The sequence below is a fragment of the Saccopteryx bilineata genome, chromosome 2, assembly GCF_036850765.1.
Source record: "Saccopteryx bilineata isolate mSacBil1 chromosome 2, mSacBil1_pri_phased_curated, whole genome shotgun sequence".
Lineage (NCBI taxonomy): Eukaryota > Metazoa > Chordata > Mammalia > Chiroptera > Emballonuridae > Saccopteryx > Saccopteryx bilineata.
In genome coordinates this window covers 306536723-306549814 of record NC_089491.1, presented here as the reverse complement: position 1 = coordinate 306549814, position 13092 = coordinate 306536723, and positions in this window count along the sequence as shown.

The window sequence follows — 13092 nt, the reverse complement described above, 5'->3', positions numbered from 1 at the left end:
TTAGCTTTACAGTACCTGTCCCTGTGCTGAAGTGGAAATTCTATTACTGTGTAAGATCTGGATTTGAGTCTTCACTCTATCTCTAGCTAATATGATGACAATGGGTAAGTAGTTCAACCTCTCTGAACTTCAATTTCTTGCCTATAAAATGCAGATAACAAACCAATTCTTCTGGTTTTATGTAAGGATTAAATGAGAATGAATTTCAAATACCCCGATGGGTACATAATAATAGATTTTAATATAAATTATGTACCTCTCTCCTACTCATTTCCAGTACTGAGATTCTATGATTATATGTGGGATCTGAGCTTTATCTTAAAATAGAAATAAGATTTAGATGAGCACATTCCAAATAGAGGAACTTGATAAGGTGATGTGTTGATTTCTAGTTTTGTCTGTCCAACATCCTTTCCCTTCCTGAGGAACTGCTCATTTTCCAACAATAGTACAAGTAATTTGGTGGCAATTTATAAATCACAAAACTATCCTTTAATTACCCAATTTCTCCATTATTGTGATTTGTTTTTTGTTTGTTTTTTTGTTTGTTTGTTTGTTTGTTTTTAGAGACAGAGAGAGAGTCAGAGAGAGGGACAGATAGGAACAGACAGTCAGGAATGGAGAGAGATGAGAAGCATCAATCATTAGGTTTTCATTGTGACACCTTAGTTGTTCATTGATTGCTTTCTCATATGTGCCTTGACCGTGGGCTTTCAGCAGACTGAGTAACTACTTGCTCGAATCAGCGACCTTGGGTCCAAGCTGGTGAGCTTTTGCTCAAACTAGATGAGCCCGTGCTCAAGCTGGTGACCTCGGGGTCTCGAACCTGGGTCCTCTGCGTCCTAGTCCAACGCTCTATCCACTGCACCACTGCCTGGTCAGGCTTTTGTAGTCCTTTTTAACCAAAAAATGAAAGGCCAAAGTAGAAGACAATGAGCATTTATTTGTGATCCAAGAGATAAGCTCTTTGGGGAGTGCTGATTCAAGCAAAAACCCAAATAGTTTCCCAATTAGAAGGTAAAGTCAAGAAGTATTTATGACAATTACATGAATAGCAGAAAGGAATTACTATATATGCAGGTAGGCTAACATAGTAATGCTAATTCCTTTTTTTAATGCTTTTTTTATATATAAGAGAGACTGAGAGACAGGAAGGGAGAAAGATGAGAAGCATCAACTTGTAATTGTGTCACCTTAGTTGTTCATTGATTGCTTCTCATACATTCCTTGATGAGGTGGGGGGTGGAGACTCAAGCTGAGCCAGTGACTCTTTGCTCAAGCCAGTAACCCTTGGGCTCAAGCCAGCAACCTTGGGATTATATTGATGATCTCACTCAAACTGGCAACCCCATGGTCAAGCCAGTGACCTCAGGCTTTCTAACCTGGGTCCTCAGTGTTCCAGGTCAACACTCTATCCACTGAGCAACCACTGTTCAGGTCATAGTAACGCTGATTCTACAGAATATTTTCAATTTTCAGTTCAGTATGGAATAAGATGTTCAAGGCAGTTCCTCTGGGTGGCAGCTCCAACTTTATTGTGAAGTGACTCCATTTATATTATATTTTACATTTTCCCCTTTTTATCAAGATCTTTCTTTGAAAACATCACTGAACAATTATTGGAAAGCAACACTGATTACTTATTAAAAGCATTCTTGGTCCCTCATTACCAAGAAGGCTCACTTCTGGTATGTTATGCTCCACAAAGGAGGGAAAGGGTTTTTTTTTTCCTTAGGAGCCTTAGGCCACATTTGAACAACAAGAGTGCCTGAACACAAGAAGGCTCTGTCATCATGTTTCTTCAAGCAAACATCTTCTCTAGCAGTTTCTCATATGAAGTCTCATAGGCTATAGTGATCATCTCAAAATGTTATCAAAGTGGTGTCTTTAAAACATCAAGCTGTGCAAAACAACATCTCAAACAACAAAACTTTCTATAACAAACAAAACTTTAAGTCCAATTTGTAGAATAAATCTGAACCAGGAGACAATACCTGAGGGCAGACAGCTGAAGATACCAAAGAACCATGAGGTATCAGTGGGTATTGTATTCAACCATTTCGCTTATACCAGATTTTATCTAGTTCTAGCTCTACTTCACCAGAGGTATTTTATCTGGGTACTGCAAGAGATATTAACAACAGAGCACACTTACCTTTCAGTGAAGATATGATCAAGAGCAATTCTATTAGCTAACACAACTGGTGAAAGGGAATTTAAAGATTTTTCCTAGTTGTCTATTGCTTTGACAGTAACCCCAGCAATTTCCTGTAAGGTAAAGAATGAATTATATATTCATTCATTGCAATGCCTGCCCAAAGAAAAAGTATTCTTCCAAATCTGAGGTTCTTCTCTGAGGTTGACACTGCCAAACATTGAATACCTTGACTATGTGTGCAACCAGTTGCGTGCTTTGACCTATAAAGAAGGTTTAAAGTTGATGTCCAATAAAATTTAAGGGGTAAAGGAAATAATATTATAGTGAGTGTTTGACTTCTCATACTATTCCTGAGATAGGAACTGAAGTAAGGAAAAAGGAAAAATAAAGTGTTATACCGTGACCAGCGAGTTCTACATAGACACTAAAATTACAGAAGAATTTCAAAGAAGAATTTATTATTATTAAGCTGTCTGGCTGTACAGGGTTTCAGACTCCAAATCATGCAGCCCTGAAGAGTTAGGGTGCATGGTTTATAAAGGCTAAAGTCACAAGGAATTTTAACAGCTGCACTCGACAGACAAAACTAACAGTTAAAGGAAAACTAGCAGTTAACTTATAAGGAGGTCTGAAGTTACTCCCTGCTTGCTCAGTTTGCACATATAAAAATTTCAAAATTGTGATTATTAGAAGGCATATAAAATGTTACAGAATGCAGGTTTCCATGTAAGGGACTCATGATCCCCTTGTGTAGAGCAGGGGTCGGGAAAGTTTTTGGCTGAGAGAGCCATAAACGCCACATATTTTAAAATGTAATTCCATGAGAGCCATACAATGACCCATGTACGTTACACATTATCCAATAAAAATTTGGTGTTGCCCCAGAAGACAGCTGTGATTGGCTCCAGCCACCTGCAACCATGAATATGAGCAGTAGGAAATGAATGGGTTGTAATACATGAGAATGTTTTATGTTTTTAACGTTATTATTTTTTTATTAAAGATTTGTCTGCGAGCCAGATGCAGCCATCAATAGAGCCACATCTGGCTCGCGAGCCATAGGTTCCCGACCCCTGATCTAGAGGTATACATCACTCTCATGACTCCAGAATGGGAGGCTGAGTCAGAGGATTAGTGTAGGAATTTTTAATTAAGGTATGTAAACATTGTTTCTTAAAGGCTTTTAAGAAAAGAGAAGAGAAAGGGGTTTTCAGATAACTTCTATCTTCTTTGCTCTGTGTAGCAGGTGGTGCCAGTCCTTCCAGAGAACTATAGGAAGTAGTTAAACTATGACTAGCTGACTCAGTTGCCCTTGCAAGCTCTTTTTCTTGCATTCTTTTTGTTAGAGGAGGGGTAGAGGGTCTGACTTTTCCTCTTTAAAATGGTGTTGCTAATGCTAATAGTTTTATAGTTTCTTGGCACCTTGTCACAGAAGGTGTGGATTATTCTGGCCTGATCTGGAATCTTGGGTTAGCTGTCTACAAGAGTGTTTCATTTCCTAATAATTTTTAATTTCAAATCTTCTGTTGCCACACAGTTTAGTTAAGAGTAATTGATACGGTCCTTTCCATCTTGGTTGTAAAAAGTTCTTCTGAAGGAATCTTTTCCAGTATACTTAATGGCCTTGTTGTAAATTATGGTATTTAATTACTTTGTCTCCACTAATTAATTGGATATTAAAAGCAGAGAAAGCTAAATGCATAGTATGACATGGTAATGCTGCTGGGAACCCTGTAAACAAGGTACCAGGTTGATTTTCCCAGGGAGGCTACCATAAGTCAATCTTTGTTCCTTAAAGCTGTCTGGTCATATCTTAGACTATGCATTTCTTTCTCAAATTTAACATTCCAGTCAAAGCCTTGATAATATAATCAACTGTGTTTCTAATTGTGTCCTGTTACAAGAAGAGATTCTTCTTTTGTGTGGGGGTAGAAGGAGAAGAAATTCTTAATAAACCATGTAAATAATTACATGGCCATGAAAATAAAATTACTCACTGACGGTTTCTGGAGAGATTAGGTAGGGATAAAAAGATAAATGTTTCCATTCTACTCACAAAGGTATATTTTACCAAATATATTTATAATTTTTAGAAATATATGCTTGCTTAACAAAACACATTTTTGTTTAGTATTTTTTCTTTCTTTTTTTTTTTTTTTTTTTTTTTGAGACAGAGAGAGAGTCAGAGAGAGGGATAGACAGGGACAGGAAGGAACGGAGAGAGATGAGAAGCATCAATCATCAGTTTTTCGTTGCGAGACCTTAGTTGCTCATTGATTGCTTTCTCATATGTACCTTGACCATGGACCTTCAGTAGATCAAGTAACGAGTAACCCCTTGCTCAAGCCAGCGACCTTAGGTCCAAGCTGGTGAGCTTTTTGCTCAAACCAGATGAGCCCGCGCTCAAGCTGGCGACCTCGGGGTCTCAAACCTGGGTCCTCCTCATTCCAGTCCGATGCTCTATCCACTGCGCCACCGCCTGGTCAGGCAAAACACAAACATTTTTATTACAACTTATCTTTTAGTTCCCCTGTAATAAGAAGTCAAAAGTAGGTAAATTTAGCCTTATTTAGCAATTACTGTTCCAGTATTTTATCTTATATGTTGAAAATTATCTAAATATTCAGTACATTTCTATCATCTAAATTAGCTGGCAAAACTTTAAAGTTTACAGTTACCAAAATATTTTAGGAAACTATTTTAAGTACATATACTGGAATATATCATATAATTAGTGCTAAGAAGGTTCACTAAAAAACTTTATATTCCACCTACATCTATATATTTTACTTGTTTTCAATGATTATAATTAGGTTACCCACCAAAACATCATGAGATGTAAGATGAAGTCAGCCATCACTGTAAATTATTACTTTTGGTGACAAATTTATGTTTAGGTGAATAAAAAGTATTATACTTAATACTGATAACTCTAAAGATGTGTCCATTTTAATTAAACCAACAAACTTACACTAGTTTTTATTTATTAAATATTAACCTTAGATCATGTGAACTTGAAAAACATTTTGGATAGTTTCTATATTTTTGAGAATCTCAGAATACCTAATTCTTTTTGTTGTTGTTGTTTGACTTTAGAGAGACAGGAAGGAAGAGAGACGGAGAGAGAAGCATTCATTTGCTGCTCCAAATAGTTGTGCTTTCATTGGTTGCTTCCTGTATGTGCCCAGGAGGGAGACTGAATCCACAACCTTGGCATCTCTGGGAGGAGGCTCTAACTGACTGAGCTAACCATTCCGGGCCTCCAATTCTTTTTTTTGTTGTTAATTTTTATTGATTTTAATTTATTGTGTTTACATAGATTCAAGTTTCCCACTAAATATATCTCCCCTCCACCCGCGTGTTCCCCTCCACACCCCCTTTGGCCCCTCCCCCAACGCCTTCACCGCTTCCCTACAGGATTTGCTGTCCTGCTCTCTATAATGCTGTGTTATGTATATATAATTTCACTAATTTCTTTCCCTTCTCTGATCCCATTCTCTCATCTCCTTTTTCTCTGACCACTTTACCTCTGGTCCCTTTGGTCCTGCCTCTGTCTCTATTTCATTCCTCAGTTCACATTGTTCATTGGATTCCTCAAATGAGTGAGGTCATATGATATTTTTTATTCTCTGCCTGGCTTATTTCACTTAGCATAATAGTTTCCAGGTCCATCCATATTGTCGCAAAAGGTAAGATTTCCTTCTTTTTCACAGCCATGTAATATTCCATTGTGTATATGTACCATTGCTTTTTAATCCACTTGTCCGCTGATGGACACTTGGGCTGTTTCCAGATCTTGGCTATTTTAAAAAATGCTTCAATAAACATGGGGGTGCATTTCTTCTTTGGAACCAGTGATTTGGTATTCTTAGGATATATCCCTAAAAGTGTGTTAGCTGGGTCAAAAGGCAATTCCATTTTTAATTTTTTGAGGAATCTCCATACTGTTTTCCACAGTGGCTGTACCAGTCTGCATTCCCACCAGCAGTGCATGAGGGTTCCCCTTTCTCCACACCCTCACCAGCACTTATTATGTGTTGTTTTGTTAATGAGTGCCATTATGACAAGTGAGAGGTGGTATCACATTGTGGTTTTAGTTTGCATTTCTCTAATGATTAGTGATGTTGAACATTTTTTCATCTGCCTATTGACCAGCTGTATGTCCTCTTTGGAGAAGTGCCTATTTATTTCCTTTGCCATTTTTTGATTGGATTGTTTACCTTCCTGGTGTTGAGTTTACAAGTTCTTTATACATTTTGGTTATTAATCCCTTATCAGACGTATTGTTGAATATGTTCTCTCATTGTGTGGTTGGTCTTTTTATTTTGTTCATATTGTCTTTAGCTGCGCAAAAAGCTTTTTAGTTTCATATAGTCTCATTTGTTCATCCAGTTTTTTATTTCACTTGCCTGTGGAGATAAATCAGCAAATACAGTGGTACCTTGAGATATGAATTTAATTCATTCTGTAACCAAGTTCATAAGTCATTCAACTCATATATCAAACAAATTTCTCCCATTTAAACTAACTGAAATAGATTTAATCTATTTCAGCCCTGTGAAACATCCCCAAACCATCCTAAATTATGAAAAAGACATGTTTTTAATTAAGAAACACACATGTATACTTTACCAGTGCATAACAAAATATATGAAATAAAAGAAAAAAGTGTTATTTAGTACTGTATTCTTACCTTGGAGATGGACAAGTGCAGCTAATGGAGGTGAATGGCAGAGGAGGAGGGAAAGAGAAAGGGATGCAGGCACTGTAGACACATAAACTAAAACTTCACTTTCTTAACAATAAATGTAAACTAAAACTGCATTTTCTTTACTTTTTTTTGTATTTTTTTTTCTGAAGTTGGAAACGGGGAGGCAGTCAGACAGACTCTCACATGCACCTGACCGGGATCCACCCAGCATGCTCACCACAGGCCATGCTCTGCCCATCTGGGGCATCACTCCGCCACAACAAAAGCCATTTTAGTGCCTGAGGCAGAGGCCATGGAGCCATCCTCAGTGCCCAGGCCAACTTTGCTCCAATGGAACCTTGGCTGCAGGAGGGGAAGAGAGAGACAGAGAGGAAGGAGAGAGGGAGGAGTGGAGAAGCAGATGGGTGCTTCTCCTGTGTGCCCTGGACGGGAATCGAAACCAGGACTCCTGCATGCCAGGCCGATGCTCTACTACTGAGCCAACTGGCCAGGGCCTGTATTTTCTTTACTTTAAACAAAACTAAAACTGCACTTTCTTTACTTAAAATGAAACCACAAAAACTTAATTGTAAAAAAATGCACTTTCTTAACTTTAAACTTAACCTAAGCTTACCATTACATATTTTTCATTTAATCATCACCTGTTTTTGCCTATTTGGCTGCACTTCTGGCACTTTCACTTGCAGGACTTTTGAATAAAATCTATCCAAAGAGGTTTGCTTTTGCCTGCCTTTTAAAATGTTATGGAATGTGACAAACAAGTGTCATTAAAAAGTGCTGAAGCACAACCAGTTCAAACTTTTTCTGGGCGTTTCTTTTCAATGAAACTTGAAAGCTTCTCCCACATTGCTAGCATGTCTTTAATTTCACTTGTAGAAATCACTTCCTCTGACTCTACCTCCTCCTCACTACTAATCTCTTGCAGAAGCTCTGTATGTTGCAGCATCTGTAGCTCCTTCAAATCCTCAGTTGAGAGTTCCTCCTCATATTCCTCAATGAGCTCGTTTACGTCACCCTCATCTACCTCCAGACCCTTCGACTTTCCAAGGGACACAATCTCCTCCAACGCTTCTACCTCAAGCTCGGTCTATGGTTCGAATCCTTCGAAGTCCCTGTCTGCAACAACATCAGGCCATAACTTTTCCCATGCTGAGTTCAAGGTTCTTCTTGTAACCTCTTGCCATACCAAGTCAGTAATGCATAAACATATCACGATGTTGTAGTGATCTTTCCAAAACTCTCAAAGGGTTAGATATGTATTCTCAGTACCTCAAAGCAGTGGCAGAACAAGTGCTTTGTGTAAAGATTTTTAAAGTTGGAAATAACCTGCTGATCCATAGGTTGCAAGATTGAAGTCGTGTTGGGTGGGAGGTAGAGGACTTTCACAAATTTGAACTCATTGAGAATGTTATCTTCAAGACCAGGTGGGTGGGCTGGAGCATTTTCAAGGATTAGTAATGCTTTCATTGGGAGTTTATTTTCTTGAAGATTTTTCTTCACTGCAGGACCAAAGATGAGATTTACTCATTCCTAAAAAACTGCCACATAACCCATGCCCTAGCATTGGCATGCCACATAACCTGCAGTTTTTCTTTAAGAATCTTGTGAGTCTTAAAGGCTCGAGGATTTTCAGAATGATACACTAGCAGTGGCTTTACTTTACAGTCACCACTAGCATTTGCACACAATGCAATGGTCAGACGGTCCTTCATGGGTTTATGGCCTGGCAGCTTCTTCTCTTCTGCCATGATGAAAGTCCTCCGGGGCATTTTTCCCCAAAACAATCTTGTTTCATCACAGTTGAATACTTGTTGGGGGATATAGTCTTCCTTTGTGATAAGCGCAGCAAAACGCACGATGTACTCCTCAGCTGCCTTAACATCAGCACTCGCAGCTTCACCATGCCTCACCACCGAGTGGATGCCAGATCTCTTCTTGAAGTTTACAAACCAGCTGTGACTTGCCTTAAACATATCTTCTGCTGCCTCTTTTGAGGTTGATGGTTCTTTCTTCAAGTTGCCGTAAATAATATGTGCCTTTTCGCATATTACAGTCTCCATCACTGTATCTCCTGCCAGCTCTTTCACCCACACCAGCAGAAGCTTCTCCATTTCTTCGTGGATATTTGTCCTTAATTGAGACATAATTGTAGTTCCTTTTGCTGTATTTGTGCTTTTGATGGCATCCTTTTGTTTCAGGATGGTACAAATTGTAGATGTGTGGTCATACAGCCTTGCCAGTTCAATCACTCGTACACCACGCTCATGTTTTTTCTATTATTTCTTGTCTTCTATCGACATCATTTTTTTCTTCTCACCACTGTCCTTTACACTCACTTTCTTTGACACCATGATAGCACACAAAAAAGCCAGTAAAAAATGCAAAAATGATACAAGAACAAGTGCAGTGCATGAGGTTTGACTTGATTTTGTGGGTAACACATGAGAAAGAACGAGATGCTGGTGTTGTGCTGCTGATACTGGACCCATGCGCCAACACGCCAACTAGCTGCAGCTTCCCGAATCATGACTCGTATCTCAGAATTTCACTTGGGTCTCGAACAACAATACAGACCGAGTCGCAGCTCATATCTTAAAATTTGTATGTTGATCTGCTCGTATCAAAAGGTACCACTGAATATTGCTGTGAGAGATGTTGGAGAGCTTACTGCCTATCTTTTCTTCCAAGATGATTTACATTTCATGACTTACATTTAAGTATTTTATCCATTTTGAGTTTATTTTTGTAAATGGTATAAGTTGGTGGTCTAGTTTCATTTCTTTGCAAGTAGCTGTTCAATTTTCCCAACACTATTTGTTAAAGAGACTGTCTGTACTCCATTGAATGCTCTTACCTCCTTTGTCAAATATCAATTGTCCATAAAGGTGTGGGTTTATTTTTGGGTTCTCTGTTCTGTCCCATTGATCTATATAGGTACCTTTTCTTAGACCAGTACCAAGCTTTCTTTAGTACAATGGCCTTGTAGTATAACTTGATATTAGGAAGTATAATACCACCCACTTTATTCTTCTTGTCCAAGATTGCTGAGGCTATTTGTGTTCTTTTTTGGTTCCATATAAATTTTTGGAATATTTGCTCTATATCTTTGAAGTATGCCATTGGTATTTTAATAGGAATTGCAGTAAATGTATAAATTATTTTGGGTAATATAGACATTTTAGTGATGTTTATTCTTCCTATTCATGAACACGGTATATGCTTCCACTTGTTTATATCTTTCTTGATTTCTTTTATCAATGTTTTATAATTTTCCAAGTATAAATTTTTTACCTCCTTTGTTAAATTTGCTACTAGGTACTTTGTTTTTTCTGTTGCAATAGTAAAGGGGATTGTTTTCTTAATTTCTCTAACAGACAGGTTATTGTTGGTATATAAAAATGCAACTGATTTCTGAATATTAATTTTATATTCTGCCACCTTGCTAAATTCATTTATCAGGTCTAGTAGTTTTTTGACTGTGACTTTAGGATTTTCTATATACAGTATCATATCATCAGCAAATAATGACAGTTTTACTTCTTTTCCAATTTGGATGCCTTTTATTTCTTCTTCTTGTCTGATTGCTGTGGCTAGGACTTCCAGAACTATGTTGAATAAGAGTGGTGAAAGGGGGCACCCCTGCCTTGTTCCTGATCTTAAGGGGATTGCTTTTCAATTTTTCCCATTGAGTTTGATGTTGGCTGTGGGTTTGTCTTAGATGGCCTTTATCATGTTGAGGTATTTTCCCTATATTTCCACTTTGCTGAGAGTTTTTATCACAAATGGGTTCTGGATTTTATCAAATATTTATACTTTTTCTGCATCTCGTGATGTTATCATGTGATTTTTATACTTTTGTTTATGTGCTGAATCACATTGATTGATATGCTAATATTGTACCAGCCTAGTCTCCCCAGAATAAATTCTACTTGATCATGATGTATGATTCTTTTCATGTATTGCTGGATTTGGTTTGCTAATATTTTGTTGAGAATTTTAGTATTTAAGTTCATCAGGGATGTTGGCCTATAGTTTTCTTTCTTTGTGGTATCTTTACCTGGTTTTGGAATGAGAATAATGCTCGCCTCATAAAAGGAGCTTGGAAGTCTTCCCTTCTCTTGAATTTTTTGAAATAGCTTGAAAAGGATAGGAGTTAGTTCTTCCTTGAATATTTGGTAGAATTCGTCTGTGAAGCTATCTGGCACAGGGCTTTTGTTTGTTGGGAGTTTTTTGATAACTGTTTCAATCTCATTTGTTCTAATTGGTCTATTTAGGTTTTCTGATTCTTCCAGATTGATTTTTGAATGATTATATGTTTCAAGAAATTTGTCTATTTCACCTAGGTTGTCTAATTTTTTGTCATACAGTTCTTCATAGTGTTTTTTTACAATACTTTATATTTCTACTGTGTCAGTTGTTACTTCTCCACTCTCATTTCTAATTTTATTTATTTGAGTCCTCTCTTTTTTTCTTGGTGAGTCTGGTTACAAGTTCATCAATTTGTTTACCTTTTCAAAGAACCACCTGACCGGGCAGTGGCACAGTGGGTAGAGTGTTGGACTGGGATGTGGAAGGCCCATGTTCAAGATCCCGAGGTCGCCAGCTTGAGCACGGGCTCATCTGGTTTGAGCAAAGCTCACCAGCTTGGACCCAAGGTCACTGGCTCGAGCAAGGGGTTACTCAGTCTGCTGTAGCCCCACGGTCAAGGCACATATGAGAAAGCAATCAATGAACAACTAAGGTGTTGCAATGAAAAACTAATGATTGATGCTTCTCATCATTCTTTGTTCCTGTCTGTCTGTCCCTATCTAGCCCTCTCTCTGACTCTCTCTCTGTCTCTGTAATAAAACAAAAAACAAAAACAAAAACAAAAACAAAAAGCCTTTTTAAAGAATCAGCTCTTGATTTCATTGATCTTCTGTATTGTTTTTTTAGCCTTTATGTCATTTATTTTTGCTCTGATCTTTATTCTTTTCTTTCTTCTACTTCCTCTGGGGTTAACTTGCTGTTCTTTTTCCAGTTGTTTTGTTTTGGGGTTTTTTGATGCAAAATTAAGTTATTTGAGCTTTTTCTTGCTTCTTAAGGTATGCCTGTAATGCTATGAACTACCCTCTCAGGACTGCTTTTGCTGTGTCCCATTAATTTTGAGTTGTTGTATGCTCATTTTCATTTGTTTCAAGGAAATTTTTTTATTTCTTCCTTGATCTCATTGTTAACTGATTTGTTATTTAATAACATGCTATTTAGTCTCCAACTGTTTGCATGTTTCTCAGTTTTTTAATTGTAGTTGATTTCTAGTTTCATGCCATTGTGGACGGAGAAGATGCTTGATATGATTTTAGTCTTCTTAAATTTATTGAGACTTGTTTTTTGTCCTAATATGTGGTCTCTCCTAGAGAATGTACCATGAGCACTTGAAAAGAATGTATATTCTTCTGCTTTAGGGTGAAAGGTTCTGAAAATATCTATTAAATCTAGTTGATCTAGTGCAGAGGTCGAGAACCTATGGCTTGTGAGCCAGATGTGGCTCTTTAGATGGCTGCATCTGGCTAGCAGACAAATCTTTAATAAAAAAAATTATAACGTTAAAAATATAAAACATTCTCATGTATTACAATCCATTCATTTCTTACCGCTCATGTTCATGGTTGCGAGTGGTTGGAGCCAATCACAGCTGTCCTCCGAGACAATGCCAAATTTTTATTGGATAATGCGTAACATACACGGGTTGCTGTATGGCTCTCATGGAATTACATTTTAAAATATGTGGCATTCATGACTCTCTCAGCCAAAAAGGTTCCCAACCCCTGATCTAGTGTGTTCTTTAAGTCTGCTGTTTCTTTGTTAATTTTCTTTCTTGAGAATCTAGCCCAGTGGTAGACAACCTGGTCCCTACTGCCCACTAGTAGGCATTCCAGCTTTCATGGTGGCTAGTAGTGGAGCAACCAAAGTATAAATAAAAAGATAGATTTAACTATAGTAAGTTGTTTTATAAAGATTTATTCTGCAAAATTTAGTGAAAATCCAACATAAAGTACTTGGTAAGTAGTTATTATTATATGCTTTAACTTACTGTAACTCTGCTTTATAAATTTTATAAAGTAAAGTTACTTCTTTTTTTTTTTTTTCCAGATTCTGTCTTTATTTACAATATACTTAAACTGCAGTGATGTGCTGGCCTCGTTAGCAATGGGACAGCCAATGGCAGGGCCGACCCCGAGGC